Source organism: Apis laboriosa, unplaced genomic scaffold (assembly GCF_014066325.1).
Source record: "Apis laboriosa isolate Shangri-la unplaced genomic scaffold, ASM1406632v1 scaffold202_cov151, whole genome shotgun sequence".
NCBI classification, from domain to species: Eukaryota; Metazoa; Arthropoda; class Insecta; order Hymenoptera; family Apidae; genus Apis; species Apis laboriosa.
The window spans coordinates 1,424,139-1,438,129 of NW_025222291.1; the positions used below are offsets into that span (position 1 = coordinate 1,424,139).

General features: G+C 34.5%; 1 protein-coding gene and 1 long non-coding RNA gene across 2 annotated transcripts in view; both read right to left on the minus strand.

Annotated features, from left to right (window-relative positions):
- The window catches only part of LOC122712540 (mannosyl-oligosaccharide 1,2-alpha-mannosidase IA-like), a 147,794-nt gene that overhangs the window by 12,347 nt on the left and 121,456 nt on the right, over positions 1-13,991 (minus strand). The window lies entirely within an intron of this gene.
- LOC122712551 lies at positions 12,611-13,475 on the minus strand. Its single transcript, XR_006346362.1, has 3 exons — positions 13,278-13,475; positions 13,084-13,142; positions 12,611-12,936 (listed from the first exon to the last, which is right to left on the minus strand). It is a non-coding gene; the product is annotated as an uncharacterized LOC122712551 (long non-coding RNA).

A 13,991-nucleotide genomic window follows, 5' to 3' on the forward strand; every position in this document is an offset into this window, starting at 1 on the left:
TTGTTCAATGTATGTAAATAATTTTAACTATCGTCATAAAGTTAATGAAAATTTGATTGAAAATTAGATTGAAGAGAACGATGGGATTAGAAACGAGTTTAAAACGTGCGCTTTTTCCTTTTGATTCATTATGCGAAACGCGTCCGCAATGCAGGGAAAGGCTTATGCGAGGAAGCGTCTCAATTAGAATTACGCTGTTTCCTTACAGCTAAACTTCTAATTAATAGTAATTAACATACCTTGGCGAAGAAGAAAACGACGTTACGCTTACCGAATTATAGAATTACAGCGATAGAAAGGGATCTTTGAAAGTTAATTTTCTATTTCGTTTTATCGAAAACTTTTGTATTTAATCATTGGAAAGAAAGTATTTGGAAAAAATACAGTCGAATAATCTATCGAATCAAATAAACATTCCCAAGATATTTTCTCTCAATGAAATTCGAAAGGGATTTATAAGAATAAACAGAATTTTTTTTTTTTTACGAGAGAAGATTGGATCAACTTAGAGAAAACTTCCTTCTCAATTCCCTTAAGAACATTAAAAAAATAAGAAATTATCAACGACGATCGCAAAAATATTTCTTGTAATACCGACACAATAATCATTTTCACTTTTATCCAGAATTTTTCTCGCGTCATCGTTGTAATTAATCAACATCACGGATAATTTCCGATAATTCGTCCAATCCTGGCAAACAATCTCGAACGTTCGAACTGTACAATTTCGTGAACGAGTTGGCAAGGAATGCAATTTTAGATATAAACGGAGGTGCGATAAACACGCGAGATTTAAAGTTTCGAACAAGTTGCGTGTATATATATATATATATCTTATAGCTTTGTGCAGACGAAGAAAATTCGGTGATTAAGTTTCTCCGTTTAAGATTATTATTAGTTTGACGCGAGGTTATGAAGTTATTCTCCCAACTGTCTACCGCTTGTTTTGCTCCGCCCTTCTTCTTCTTTGCAATCCTCTTTCGATCTACGAGCTCGATCTCTCTTGCTTCGAAGATTATAAATCATTCCTTTCTTCTAACCGCGTTTAATTCGCGATTAAAATTTTGCGATTAGAAATAATTTTTTTTAAGGCTAGAATTATCGAGTCAAATTAGATTGGGAGTTTGTCCATGAATTCTTGGAATTTTAAGAATATTGGTTTTTTATTCAGAGATAAAAATATAATTATTTTCTCATTTGTGTGTAATTATATGTCGATATTACGTGGAAAAAATTATTGTTACGAGAATAGCGAGAATAATTCCGTTTGTTAAAGGATAGCCTTGGCTTTGAAATTTTTCTTTCGAAAATGTATTCGAGAAAGTAGAGAATTTATATTTATTATCTCGATAGATAATTCTCTAGAAAAATTGCGCAAAAATTTGAAAGTCCATCAAATATGTTTCAACGATAGAAACAAGTTAAAATTTTCTATGCTGAAATTTATTTATGTTATTTTGTTTATTTCTCGAATTTGTATCTTTGCAACAATTATAACAATCCCGTTCGAATTGGAAATGGAATTTGGCAAATATTTACGAGCAAAATATAAACGTTCCTCTCTCAGCTTCTCAGGTTGGCCAGATCTCGATAGATGTTCGTGTGCGAATGCGATCTCGTTTTCAGCCTGGGGCTACAATCAGCGAGGCATAGGTGTTAATTAACAAGAGCATGAAGATAGCATCGGAAACAGATGAGGGGATAATAATGCGTCGCGTTTACAACAGGTGGATCGTTCCTTTCCTTCTCATTTTCAATGGAAAGAAGAACACGGTTAATTGGCGTTCCATCCACTTGACATAGTGATAAAAGGTTTGGTTGCCGAGCTAAAAATACTCGCTATTCTATTACACTCGAAACTCGTCCTCATCATTATTCACCCATTATTTGTTTTACGAAGTGAATTAAGATCAGTACACCGATCAATCAGAAACCGTATTGCGTATTATTTTCTTCACATTGAATCATTATCAATCATATCATTTTTTCAGAAATCGAATAAAATTGTTATTCTGCGCGTAAATAAAGTAAGGGGGAAAAAATGAATAGAATTCTTCTTTTTTTTTAAATCCTTCCTTCTTAAGAAACAATTTCCAAATTTTCGATCGAAAATATACGAAATCCCCCTCCTAAGAGAACCAATCACCTCCAATCCAAGATCGATCCGTCCCGCTTCCAAAATAATCCAATTCGACGTACGTTTATTATATGATACGAGATATGAGAATCACTGTGCTCCTCCTCGGCGTCCACAGTTCGAGGCGTCTGAAGTGGCGTGATGCAACGAAATGCGCGTCCGTTGGTCATAAATAGCCGCGGCTGCAATTTGCCGCATCTCGGGCCCGGTCGTGCACCCGACAGGAAAATTGCAAAATACGGCCGGCTCCACCTGTCGTAATCGCGCCAGTTTATCCTAATACGCGAGATGCGCCGCAGACAGAGGTGTGCCATCAACGAGAAAGACGTAATCGGTCTCGTAACGCACTCGTGGCCGATCGTTCCTCGTAATCGGAACATTCAATTCCCGTATATACGCGGCTTCGAACAAATTGACGAGGCTCTCTTTCTCTCTCTCTCTATATATATATATATATTATCCTCTTGAACAGTTTCTTTGCATTTTATTTTCGGGTATCTGAGAATTTTCGGGGATTCGTTAATTTTTAGGAGGATTGTTTCGAATTTGATTTTAATTTTTTCTGGTAATTTAAGAATTTTCCACGCTAAGTAAAATTTCGTTTCGGCAATTTTAAATGATTAAAATTCGGGGGGATTGTCAATTTTTAAATATCTTCGTCTTATTCATCGAACATTCCCCAATTTCTCAAAAATTAACTTGTTAAACGAATGAAAACGAAAGAGAAAGAGAGAGGAAACAAAACGAGGATAATATCGAAACGATACTAGAAATTATCTATCGTTCGACCAAGAATTTCACCTATTACTCCATTACTTGTTACAGTAAAGCAGGATAAGAAATATATGCTACTTCTATCGAGAGAGAGAAAGAGTATACTAAAACCGATACTTAACGAGCGTATAAACGGCCGAAACGAGGTATAATAACACACCTTCTACGGAAAGAAAATCGAGAACGACGAAACGATAGAGCGAAACCACTGCGACTCTCTAAAAAAAAAAAAAATCAGTATATAATCGTTTCGTGTGGTTAAAAATGGCCGATCGATTAAAACGCGACTCGAGTCAAACGATATACATAGATCGATCGAGCATTTCGAGTATTATTTTTTACGTTGATCCCGCGTGAAAAGAACGAGGAATATGGGGGTAAAAAGGGGAAATTGGAAAGGGAGGAAGGGAGGAAGGAGCATGGAGAAGGAGGAGGAGGAGGGGAAAAGCGAGGCTCGATACGGTAACAAGCAGACGGCTGGTTTATGAGGTCGTTAAGTTAAAAGGATTCGACGTAGCCCGTCTATCGGATGTTGCTGCACGTTGCTACGCTTTCCGGTTCGACAGGTGTGTCGGATTAACTCGTTTACTTAGGACCTAATAGGGCAACCTTCTTATTAACCCTGTACTTGGTTGAAAAGAGAGACGAGTTTGACTTTTAACCTGGATTCTTTTCAAAAGAAACTTTTCTTTTTTATCGTTTCGGGGGATTTGGGGCAAAGAAAAAAAAAAAAAAAAAAGAAAGGAGATCTATTTTTCCATAGTTTTGTAAATAAATATGATTTTTCTCTTTAATCCGATTCCTCCTCTTCGAAAATTCTTTTCTGGAGATATTTCTGGAGAAAGATGTATATCTATTTTTCATAAGTTTTGAGGTTTATACGAATCTTAAAGAAAAAAAAAAAAAAAAAAAGGATTCAGAGGTATCCTTTTAGAAAAAGGAACAATTGTTTTTTTTATTATGCGTCAAGTATCGTTTCGTAAAAGGAACCTTTGTTTCATCTGGATTTTATGACATCTACTCTTTCTCTTTCGATCGAGGGTATTGCGTTTGATTTACGAGGTTCGTTAGTGGGGGAAAGTTAATTAATCGGTACGCGGAATTTCTTTATTGTCCTCTCGATTGATCGGTGTGGCACGATTCTTTATAGATTATCCTCGGTTTTGGCGCTGATGATCGTTGAAATATAATAAATTTTACTATAGAATCTATAATCTGAAATTAAATGCACTAATAATAATAATAATAATAATAATCAGAAAATTATTCTGTAATTGTATTATTTGTAGATAATACTGCATGCTGCAATTCTAAAGAGTCGAGTAATAAATCTCTCAAACTCTATAATACTTGACAAACTGTCAAAGAGTTAAAGTTTAATTATTATTTCCGTTTAATATTTCGAAAGATGGCTACGAGCCCCGGATACGATATCGAAAAGTTATATCGTCGATTACTTCGCTCGATTTCCTCGATTTCTTTTATTGTCGACAGGTAACTGTCGATTCGCAGGAAACATTTCACGCTCCGTCGAAAGGAACTTTTAATTAAAACGTCAGACTCCATCTCGATCGACAATCGAGATTTCTATTCGATCACGTGATAATGATATCTCGATAATTTGTCTCCATGTCTTGTCTTCGCGAATCTTTCGCGTTTAATCCGAGAAATTAATAAAAAAAAAAAAAAAAAAAAAAAATAGATCCAACAAAATGTGCACAAAATTTTTCAATATTATTTCAAAACTTGAAACGAGGTGTACAATTCCAATATATAATTTCGATATACCTGAAATAAAATAACGCGTTTTAAATTATTATTACTTGAAAAATTCGAAATGTTCGGATAATATTTTTCTCAACAATTTGCTTCATTATTACAGATTACGTTGAGATACTTTTTTTTTTAATATTTCGAAATATATCACACCTGACATTTTCGATATCGACTCAACAATCTCCAAGGATATAATTAGAGGATAAATTTCTACGAAACTCTCGAATCGAAATGTTACACGCAACAAAGTTATCATGCAGGATGCGGCGTGCAACGTGGCACATCCTTCTTCCATTTGCCAATTAAAAAGCAATAAAGCACAGAGAGGGGCACGATAACTTTTCAATTACTTCGATTCATCCAAGACCTTCGAGCAACACGCCTGGTGTAAATTTAAAAGAAAAAAAAAAGAAGAACAAAAAGGATAACTACTCCCCTTTGGATGAATTCGTGGCGAAGATCACTTTCGAAATCCCTCCCAAAACTCCGTTCCAATTAATATATTTCGTACGGTGTTATGTCGATCGACCCTATATGCGTCGTATATCGAACACTTTTTTCGCGTTGTTTCCCCTTCCCCGTTTCTTCCGATCGATTTCATTTTTTTTTCCTCGTTTCATTTTATTCCGATCGAAAAGGAAGGGAACGTGTAACTCTGTCTCTTTCTTCATTTTTTAAGCTTGTTCCGTTCGACGTTTGACGCTTTATTGCGATTCACACTCAAAGTGAAATTTTTCATTTTATTTAAAATAAAAAAAGTTTGTTATGCGAGAATAAATCGGGATAAAATCCAATGTCAATTGTAATTTAATTTTGCAAATAAATCTGTATCAAACGGATAGTAGTAATTTGTTTGATTTAATAATAGGATAATTTTTGTACACTTTATTTCATAATTCCTTCGGATAAATTATTTGAATTCGAAATTTTTGCACCAAGAGAAATTTTTACAAGAGCGAAGCTTTATAATCGTGAAACAATTAACTCTTCGAATCGATTAAAATTTCCTCCTTTCTTTTTCTTCTTCTTCTTAAACTGGCTTCGAAGTAGTTCTCCAATCCAAGAGGATTCAAATTAAACTCACTTTTTTCTCATATATTCGTAGTATTCTCTATCGCCCCCTTTCAGAAACAAATGTTAATCAAGATTGGTAGATGCGAAGTAAACGTAATCGAGAATATCCAACTGGATATTCTAGTTATTCCAGCGACGATAACCAGAGGTTTGCACGGGAATGGATAGAGAAATACAAGGGGAAATAAGGTAATCCTGTTATCATCGCGTCTTCCATCTTTTTAATCTTCTCATTCACGAGTTATATAGGAGACCGTGAACGGTTTTAGTTTACAACAATGCTGTTTAAGATTGTTCCTTACGGCATGGCTTGTAACGCGATACACAACGTAGAAGAACGTAAACCAGGAATATCGCATTGTTCGCGTTAAGTACGTTACTAGGAAATTATTCGAATTACTTTTCATTCGTATTCACCACGTACGATGTCCTGATTATATAAAAAAAAAAAAGAAAAAAAACATAAGAAAATTTGCATATTTAATATTATTTTTATTTTAAACTTTATTTTATACCGATCCCTTTTAACAAAGAAAAAAGAAAATATCACCATTTATTTTTCATTACATACGTATATATCTTAAAAACTATATCAACTATATTCTTTTTAAAAGAACTTTTGCAACTGACTTTCCAACAATCTTCCTCTATCCTCGTTTTAATTTCGTTTTAATTTCTACAAGAATTCAGAAATCCTGTTGATTCACAGTAAAAAAAAAAAAAAAAAAAAAAAAAAAAAAANNAAAAAAAAAAAAAAAAAAAAAAAAAGCAAACTGCATTTTCATTTAACGATCAAACAAAACGGCAGCCTCCAAACATATCTACCTAATTTCCAGAAAGAAAGTTGCAAGAAAGTTGCGAGATTTTTCCACCACTTCTCTTATTCGACCTCGTTCCTCTGAATGGGCTCACTATCGTGCCTCACGAGACTCAGGGATAGTAAAATGGAACTGCGATGATTATTGCACCGTCGTTGTCTAAGGAACGCGCGTTCGTGGGCCGAGATCAAGTCGATGACCATGAACGAGGCCGCGATTCTTCGAGAAGAATCACGGCGAGGATGGGGAGGAGGGGGGAATCAGGTGGGGCGAGTCGGGCCGAAAATTGGTCCTTGGCCAATATTGCACCCTTGGAAACCTCGAATGGTGGCTTAACTACGAGATATACGTGAGGAGATCCTTAATGATTCGACGAGCAATCGTGGAAAATGTCGCTTCTGGTTCGTAGAAATCAATTTGGAAAGAAGAAGTTGAAGAAATTGAGAATGATTGGTGGCTTGCGAATGTGTGAGGAGAAGTGGGATGATATCTGTGTGTGTGTATGTGTGTGTGTGATAATAATGGGATAGAAGAAATGTAATAATTATTTTGCTAGAGATAACAATAATAATAAAGAAAATACTAATAAAAAGTTTGCATCGATGAAAGAGTTAGAAAGTTTCATTATCTGTCTATATCTAAATTTTATTCTAAATTATTGATACTTGTTAGAAAATTTTTATCTCCATCTCATAATATAAAATTTGGACAGTTTCGACACGTTAGTTGGAACAAACTATTGGAATTTAATACATCTAATAAGCAAGTGTCAAAAAGAGAAATTGAGTCGTGTGCATGTCGATGAAATAAAGCATGGGGGACCGAAGTTTAAATCTGGCGTGGAATTAATTTTGTATCGTGAAAGTGGCTTGGAAGAGGAGCGTTATATGAGGCGGCTTGATATTGCATCGTGTGGCAATAACGAGGAGGCAATAATAGTGTATTAAAACAAAAAAAGTATTAAAAAAAAAAAAAAAAAGAGGGCCAAGCATCCGCCGGAGAGGAAACGGAGATATATTTAGGTGCAATAACCGTGCATTTGCCCCTTTTTCGAAGAAATTCGAGCTTCTTAATAAAGTTTCAAGCTTGGCCACTCGAAAAATCTGCCTCTTACCTCTGAAACCAATTGAACAATCTGTGATATATCAAAAAGTGATCGTCCATATACAGCCATTATTATCATTCCATTAAGAAAATTACTCGAATATCAAACTGAAATGTTTTAAAAAATCTTACAAATTATCACTGACTGTAAAATAACATGCCAAACAACAACCTCTGACAATCTCTTTGCATTAATGAACATTTAATCTAATTTTTAAATCTATGATAATTTTATGATCCTCCCCCAAAAAATTATTAATATTAACATCATTAAATCGTTGTACTCTTTCATCTCAATCTCCACATTATTATTAGAATAAAGAATCTTCTAATCCCTCAGGAAATCATCTACAACCAATTCTTTCTTCAACAAAGAGGGTTCAAATAAACATTCTTCGACAGAGCATCGACCCTCAAGAATGGAGTCCACTTCAAAGCGCATCATCGTGGATATGATTAGCAGAGATTGGCATCGTTCACGATACTATTCGCGTGATTTCCAGCCACTTGTAAACCCGTACTACACCCCTGGAGGTAGCCACGGAAGCGATTTCGTGAGTAACAAGTTTCGCATGCTCCACTTTCCCGACTCTTCTTCTCAACCCCCATTGTTCCATAACACGCGTATACGTGTTAATTCACATACATTTGAAACGTCGTTTCGAAAAGATGAAATTTACAAAAATATCGGTTCATCATTTAATATTTAATAGCCTATGCATCCATTTAAATGTGGAAAAGATTTACAGGATATGGATGATTTCATATTTTCATTTCTTTTCATAATTAATAATCAGAAGTTGAATATGAAATGAGATGGAGAACAGAGATGTTTTGTTCTCTTTTAGAACTCTTTAAACGTTCTTCACATTTTTTGTATATACTCCGGTTTCTTTCCGGATCGATCCTCGATATCTCTTGCGAATACGCAAACATCCTGCATATCAGTGCACCCTTTTGGATTGGCGATGAAAGTGGTTTACAGGAAAACGAGCTCCGCGCCCTATCTCGTCGCAGCACACTTTTTATATATCGAGAATGGATGCACGAGATACACACTTCCGTTAACATTGTTTCCTTACGGATCCTGCTAGATTAACTCGAAATTAATGCGAACGGGGGCAAGCGCACCGCGACGTCTCCTCATTTTTCCCCCTCTCAGCTCCTGTCTCCTTCTTTTTATAGTTCCTTTGGAACGATAATAGCCGTGGAGAAATTGAATCGCCACTTTTTCGAAGAACCAGTGTATCGTGGAGTCCGTACCTAGGTACGTGTATACGCATATATAGATAGATTTGGAAATAATAGGTCGTTGGTGTGGGGAGAGGGTCGATAAACTGAAACGTGTAAGGAAAGCGGAGTGTGTGCAAGTATACGTATGAAAATATTATCGATATCACGCTTTAGACGGAGAAACGAGTATGGTGTGTTCTTTTTATCTTTGTCGCCAGAGAGAAACCTGTATAAATTTATTTATTATTTATTCTTACTCTCGTGAAATTTACTTTTTCTTGTCGTCCATGTTTTTTCGTACGAAAGATCGAATACAAATATTCGATCTCGTCCAATCAAGATGATAAAGATAAAGGGATTGAATAGGGCGTCGCGGATTCGATGAAATTCTTTTCTTTTTCAAGAGAGAGAGATAGAGAGAAAGAAGAGGAGAAAACGAATCGATGGCCGCGTTGTTAAGCGGAACGTGGTAAATGAAGAGAGAAAGAAGAATAGCGCGGTGTAACGCGCGTTGCAGCCGGTTTCCTCTTAATAAACGGGATTGTTTTCGAGCCTACGTAGAGATGTTAATGCGGGGCATGTTAATCCGTCGCGGTATAATTGGATCCGGAGGTGAATTTGACCGCGAACTTCTGCCGCGAGGAACACGAAAGCGTGGATTATCGAGGAATGGTTGATTATTAGGGATGGTTGGATCAATGGATTACCAATTTTTATTCGCGTCTCCTCGAAATTTCCTTGCATTCAATTTAATTAAAGGATGATATTCGTTCTGGAAGAATTGAATGCGAAGTTTTTACGACGATTTTTAAAATACGACGATTCTCAACGATGATGATGTTTCCAATTATACGCTATATATATTTTATTTTAAAGAATTTAATTACGATGATGTTCGATCAATTTCTCTTTCCACGTTATTTTTATTAAAAGAAATATCGATAAGTAATTGTGCATGTAGTGGAATATTGATATCGATATTATATTACTATGTTACTATATGTTATTGATATCTTAAAGTATCCTTTTTTCAGAGGTAGATATATAAGCAACAACAAAATATCGATTTATCGATTTAAAATCGATTCGAAACCCCTTTCCTTACTCCTCCGCATAAAAGCGGGCCTCAAAATCGGAACAAGCGAGCGAGCAGCAAGATTATCATGGGTTACATTCCAGCAAACGATCGCAAGAATATTTCCTGAGGAAAGGAAAAGGGGCGACGAGACTTGGAATAATTTCCACGGGCTTGAAACTATCGTGGTAAGTTGCCGCCTCGAGCGATAATAGGAAACAGGCGAAAGGGAGCCGACAATATGGCGGATAGAGACATTACTAGCTAGCACTTTAGATAAGAGGTTAGGTTCAGGTAGCAGTTCTTAGTCGCTCGCCCTCGCGCTCCATCGATTTCTCTTTCCTTTTCCTTTCTTTTTTCTTTTCGTCTCTTTTCATTTTTCTTTCCCTTCTCCCTCCTCGATGATCCATACGCCGCCCTCTAAATGGACCGTGTGATCCCTCGCCGATCTCGGTCGCGAGCTCGGCTAGCTGATTACCGAGCAGACGCTTCACGCTTCGTTTCCCGCCAATTGCTTCCCTATTTCGTCGAGGATCGTACGAGGTTGACGGTGCCAGACGCTTGTAATTTCACGCCGCTGCGTGCTCACCTTGGTTTCTCGCGTATTCCGCCCGGATTCCGAGCCGATCCCGCTTTTTGCCCAACCGATCGCGACGCCTCGAGACGTTTTTTGATCCCTTATCGAGAGAGATTCTATCTCTTTTTCAACGGTTGAATCGTGTTGTTGAATCCCCCTCCTTCCAAGGTTTCATAAATTATATCTTATAAATTATCTTCGCAATTTTTATAATCTTAGAAAAGGATCTTTGGATTGATTGGTTTTGGGTTTGTTCGATCGAGTTAGATTCGACTGATGGATATCGTATATAAGGAAGTGCGTATTTCTTGGAAAAAGTATTGGACGGACAAGTATTGGTAATTGTTGTCCAAACTTAGTTCTTAGAGGAAGAGAAAAGAAAAAAAAAATTGGATTTTTCCCTGGTGGACGAAGTAATCTTGGATGGGATCGATCCAAGGCGAAGGCGAAGGCGAATATCATCAGCCTAGTGGTAACTAAACTTCCAAAGAAGTTCATTTCTATTCATATAAGAGTTGGGACACTTTTGTACTTTGATATCCGGGGATAGCATTGATCATCTTTTTTTCAAGATTGTGCACAGTCTTTAAGCCAATGTTTGAAATATTCTTTCTGAATAGCAAACTATTGCAAGTTTGCAAATAAAGGTTATAGGAATATATTTGTTTTATATTGAAGAAATTTTTATAATTATTCATTGTTCATAATGATAACATAAAATGATTTTATTGTAAATAAAAATTGCGAAGAGATAGATGTAATTGCAAAAAGTGCTTACGTGATGGAACAAAAATATTAATTTATGAATCAATATGCGTTTTATCTGAAACGAAAAAAGTAAAATATGTAATATTTGTTGTTTGTTAAATTCTTCTTAATCGAAACAAAAGAAAATATATTTCACATTTTAACATTTATGTGTAATAGATAATAAACATTTGAATGATAATAACACGTCATTGAAATTTTCCTTCTCCATTTATAAGAATTATGAAACGATCATAAAGAAGAATAAAAAATACTTACTAATGAAACTCATTGTTATCCTTTTTATAGTTTTACAGTGTTCATGAATGATTTTGTCGTTCTTATTATGTTTCTTAACGAGTTCCAATCATTTTTAATTTCATCATAAAATTAAAGCGGAATCTTTTTTCTGAATAAATTTAAATTTTAATATCTCAATCTATGAAATAGTTACACAATTAATAATAATTGTAACAAAGATCAACACAGATCATAAGAATTCGATTAATGTTGTAATATCGAAGCCTTCCATTCTTTGAAGAAGTTTGAATGACAGCCATACAAATGAACATCCTACTATTTCTCTCCTCTTTTTTCCTCCCTCATCGAATATTCCCATAATTTTTCCTTTTCTTGAATATTTTCCATATTTCCGATCACTATGGAAATCAAAAAGTAATAAGATTGACATTTCGCGTGACAAATAAATGGACAATGGCTATACTATGGGGATAAAAATATTATAATTTCAAGCTATAAATGTTTAGCTGAAATCTGTAGTATATTTTAATTCTGAGACAATAATTTTTAATTCTAAAGAAAATAAGAATTTCTTTCTTATGTTTCTTCGATTTTTCTATAATTCCACTTCTATATTTATTACTTCTATAATTAAAGGATATTAATATGAGTAAGTATACATTTTTGAATGGAGAGTGGAAAATAGACAGCATCTTAGACACATTTACGTTGAAAGGATATTCGATTATTTTGTATGTCTTATGGTATATCTAAAGAATTATATTTAGCATATCGCCATTTTTCTAATGAATATTTAATCGAATTTCCTTTTCGAATAAAAGATTTAATACGAGTACTAAATTACAAGCATATATCACGAAAGTAGACTTATTTTACTATTTCATTTCATTAATATCTCGTTTTTCATCTTTTAGCTTCGTTAATTGCATCGTTATATTTGTGTAATAGGTACATGTCATTATGGAAATTTAATGCCGCCAATTTTCCTACCGTCTGTGTTTTACGCATGGTCGTCCCCACCGTTTCATTCGTTCATTCTCGTTTCAACGTGCAACAAGTTGCAACCCTATTCTCACCAGCGGGATGCGTACAGTTCCTACAAACCAGTGCTGTTCAATCTGTCGTGTTATGGACATGGATGACCGCAGACAATTGCTGAGAGTAATATTGAGGCAAAGATATGAGCAATGAAACTAGTGGAATACTTCAGATTTCTCTTCTGAGTCCTCTTTCTTATTTTACGATAGGAGGACTTGAAATTTTAGCTACTTGGCCTATTGCATTAAATTTATAGACAATGCAGAAAAATTAACAAACTTAAAACTTCAGGCTTACTGTAATAGATTGTCTGTGGCTAATGCTGAGAACAAAGTATTGGTAATTAGTGAATTTTAGGTAAAGATATAGATCTTATATTATCTTAAACATCTATTTGATTTATTGTATAAAAAAAAAATATATATATATAAAAATAGAAGTTGTGGTATTAAAATTATCATAATTTTACCTGCAATTTCTTGAAGATGCAATTTATGATATATCATTTGTAATTTAATCTTAATGATACTGTAAAAATTGATATTAATTAAAATAAATTATGTACAAAATATATTTTATAAAATTTGTATCAAAAATAAATTATTTTGTGGTACATATACAATATTTGTAATAATTATCAAATTGTTTAATAGAATATATTACCTTGAATTCTGATGAAATAATTATTTTTAATCTAATCAATATTTTCCCCACTTTCGTGTCTTCATTATTTTTTCAAGAAATTCCAATTAATTTGGACATGATAGAAGTAGTTTTTTCAGATTGTATTCTTGAAAATCAAATTTGCATTGATAAAACAAATACATATGACAGTTCACAACATCGAATACGAAAAATCAATCAATAAAACAAATACCTGAAAAATAAAAACAGTTACGAAGAGAATAAACACGTAAATGTTAGCTTCGATCTATTATACAGTCACAAACCAACAAATAATGAAAGTTGCTGATTGATATTATTCTTTCCCAAGGAAATCCATGGAAATCCATTGGAAACTCATAAACATCTGATGCTCGCGAGATAACGTAAAAATTCATTTCAACTTTCTCTTGAAAGAAAAAGAAGAGAAGAAAAAAGTTTCCTCGAATGTGTCTGAAGTGCCATAATGACAATGAAATCAATTTTGAGACATAAGCAAATTAGACAGTTTTTGACGGTTATTGTTTCACTGTTTCACAGTTTTCTCCCGCGTTTTTTATAGCTGCGCATGCGTATTTATGAACTTCAGTAGTCTTCGTCAGTGCGTATTGTAAAACGTTTCGATAAAAGTGTTTCGGAGAAATAAAAAGGATTCTTAATTATTATTTCTTAGTAATTGCGTCGATTTGTTTATACTGTGTAAAATAAACGATA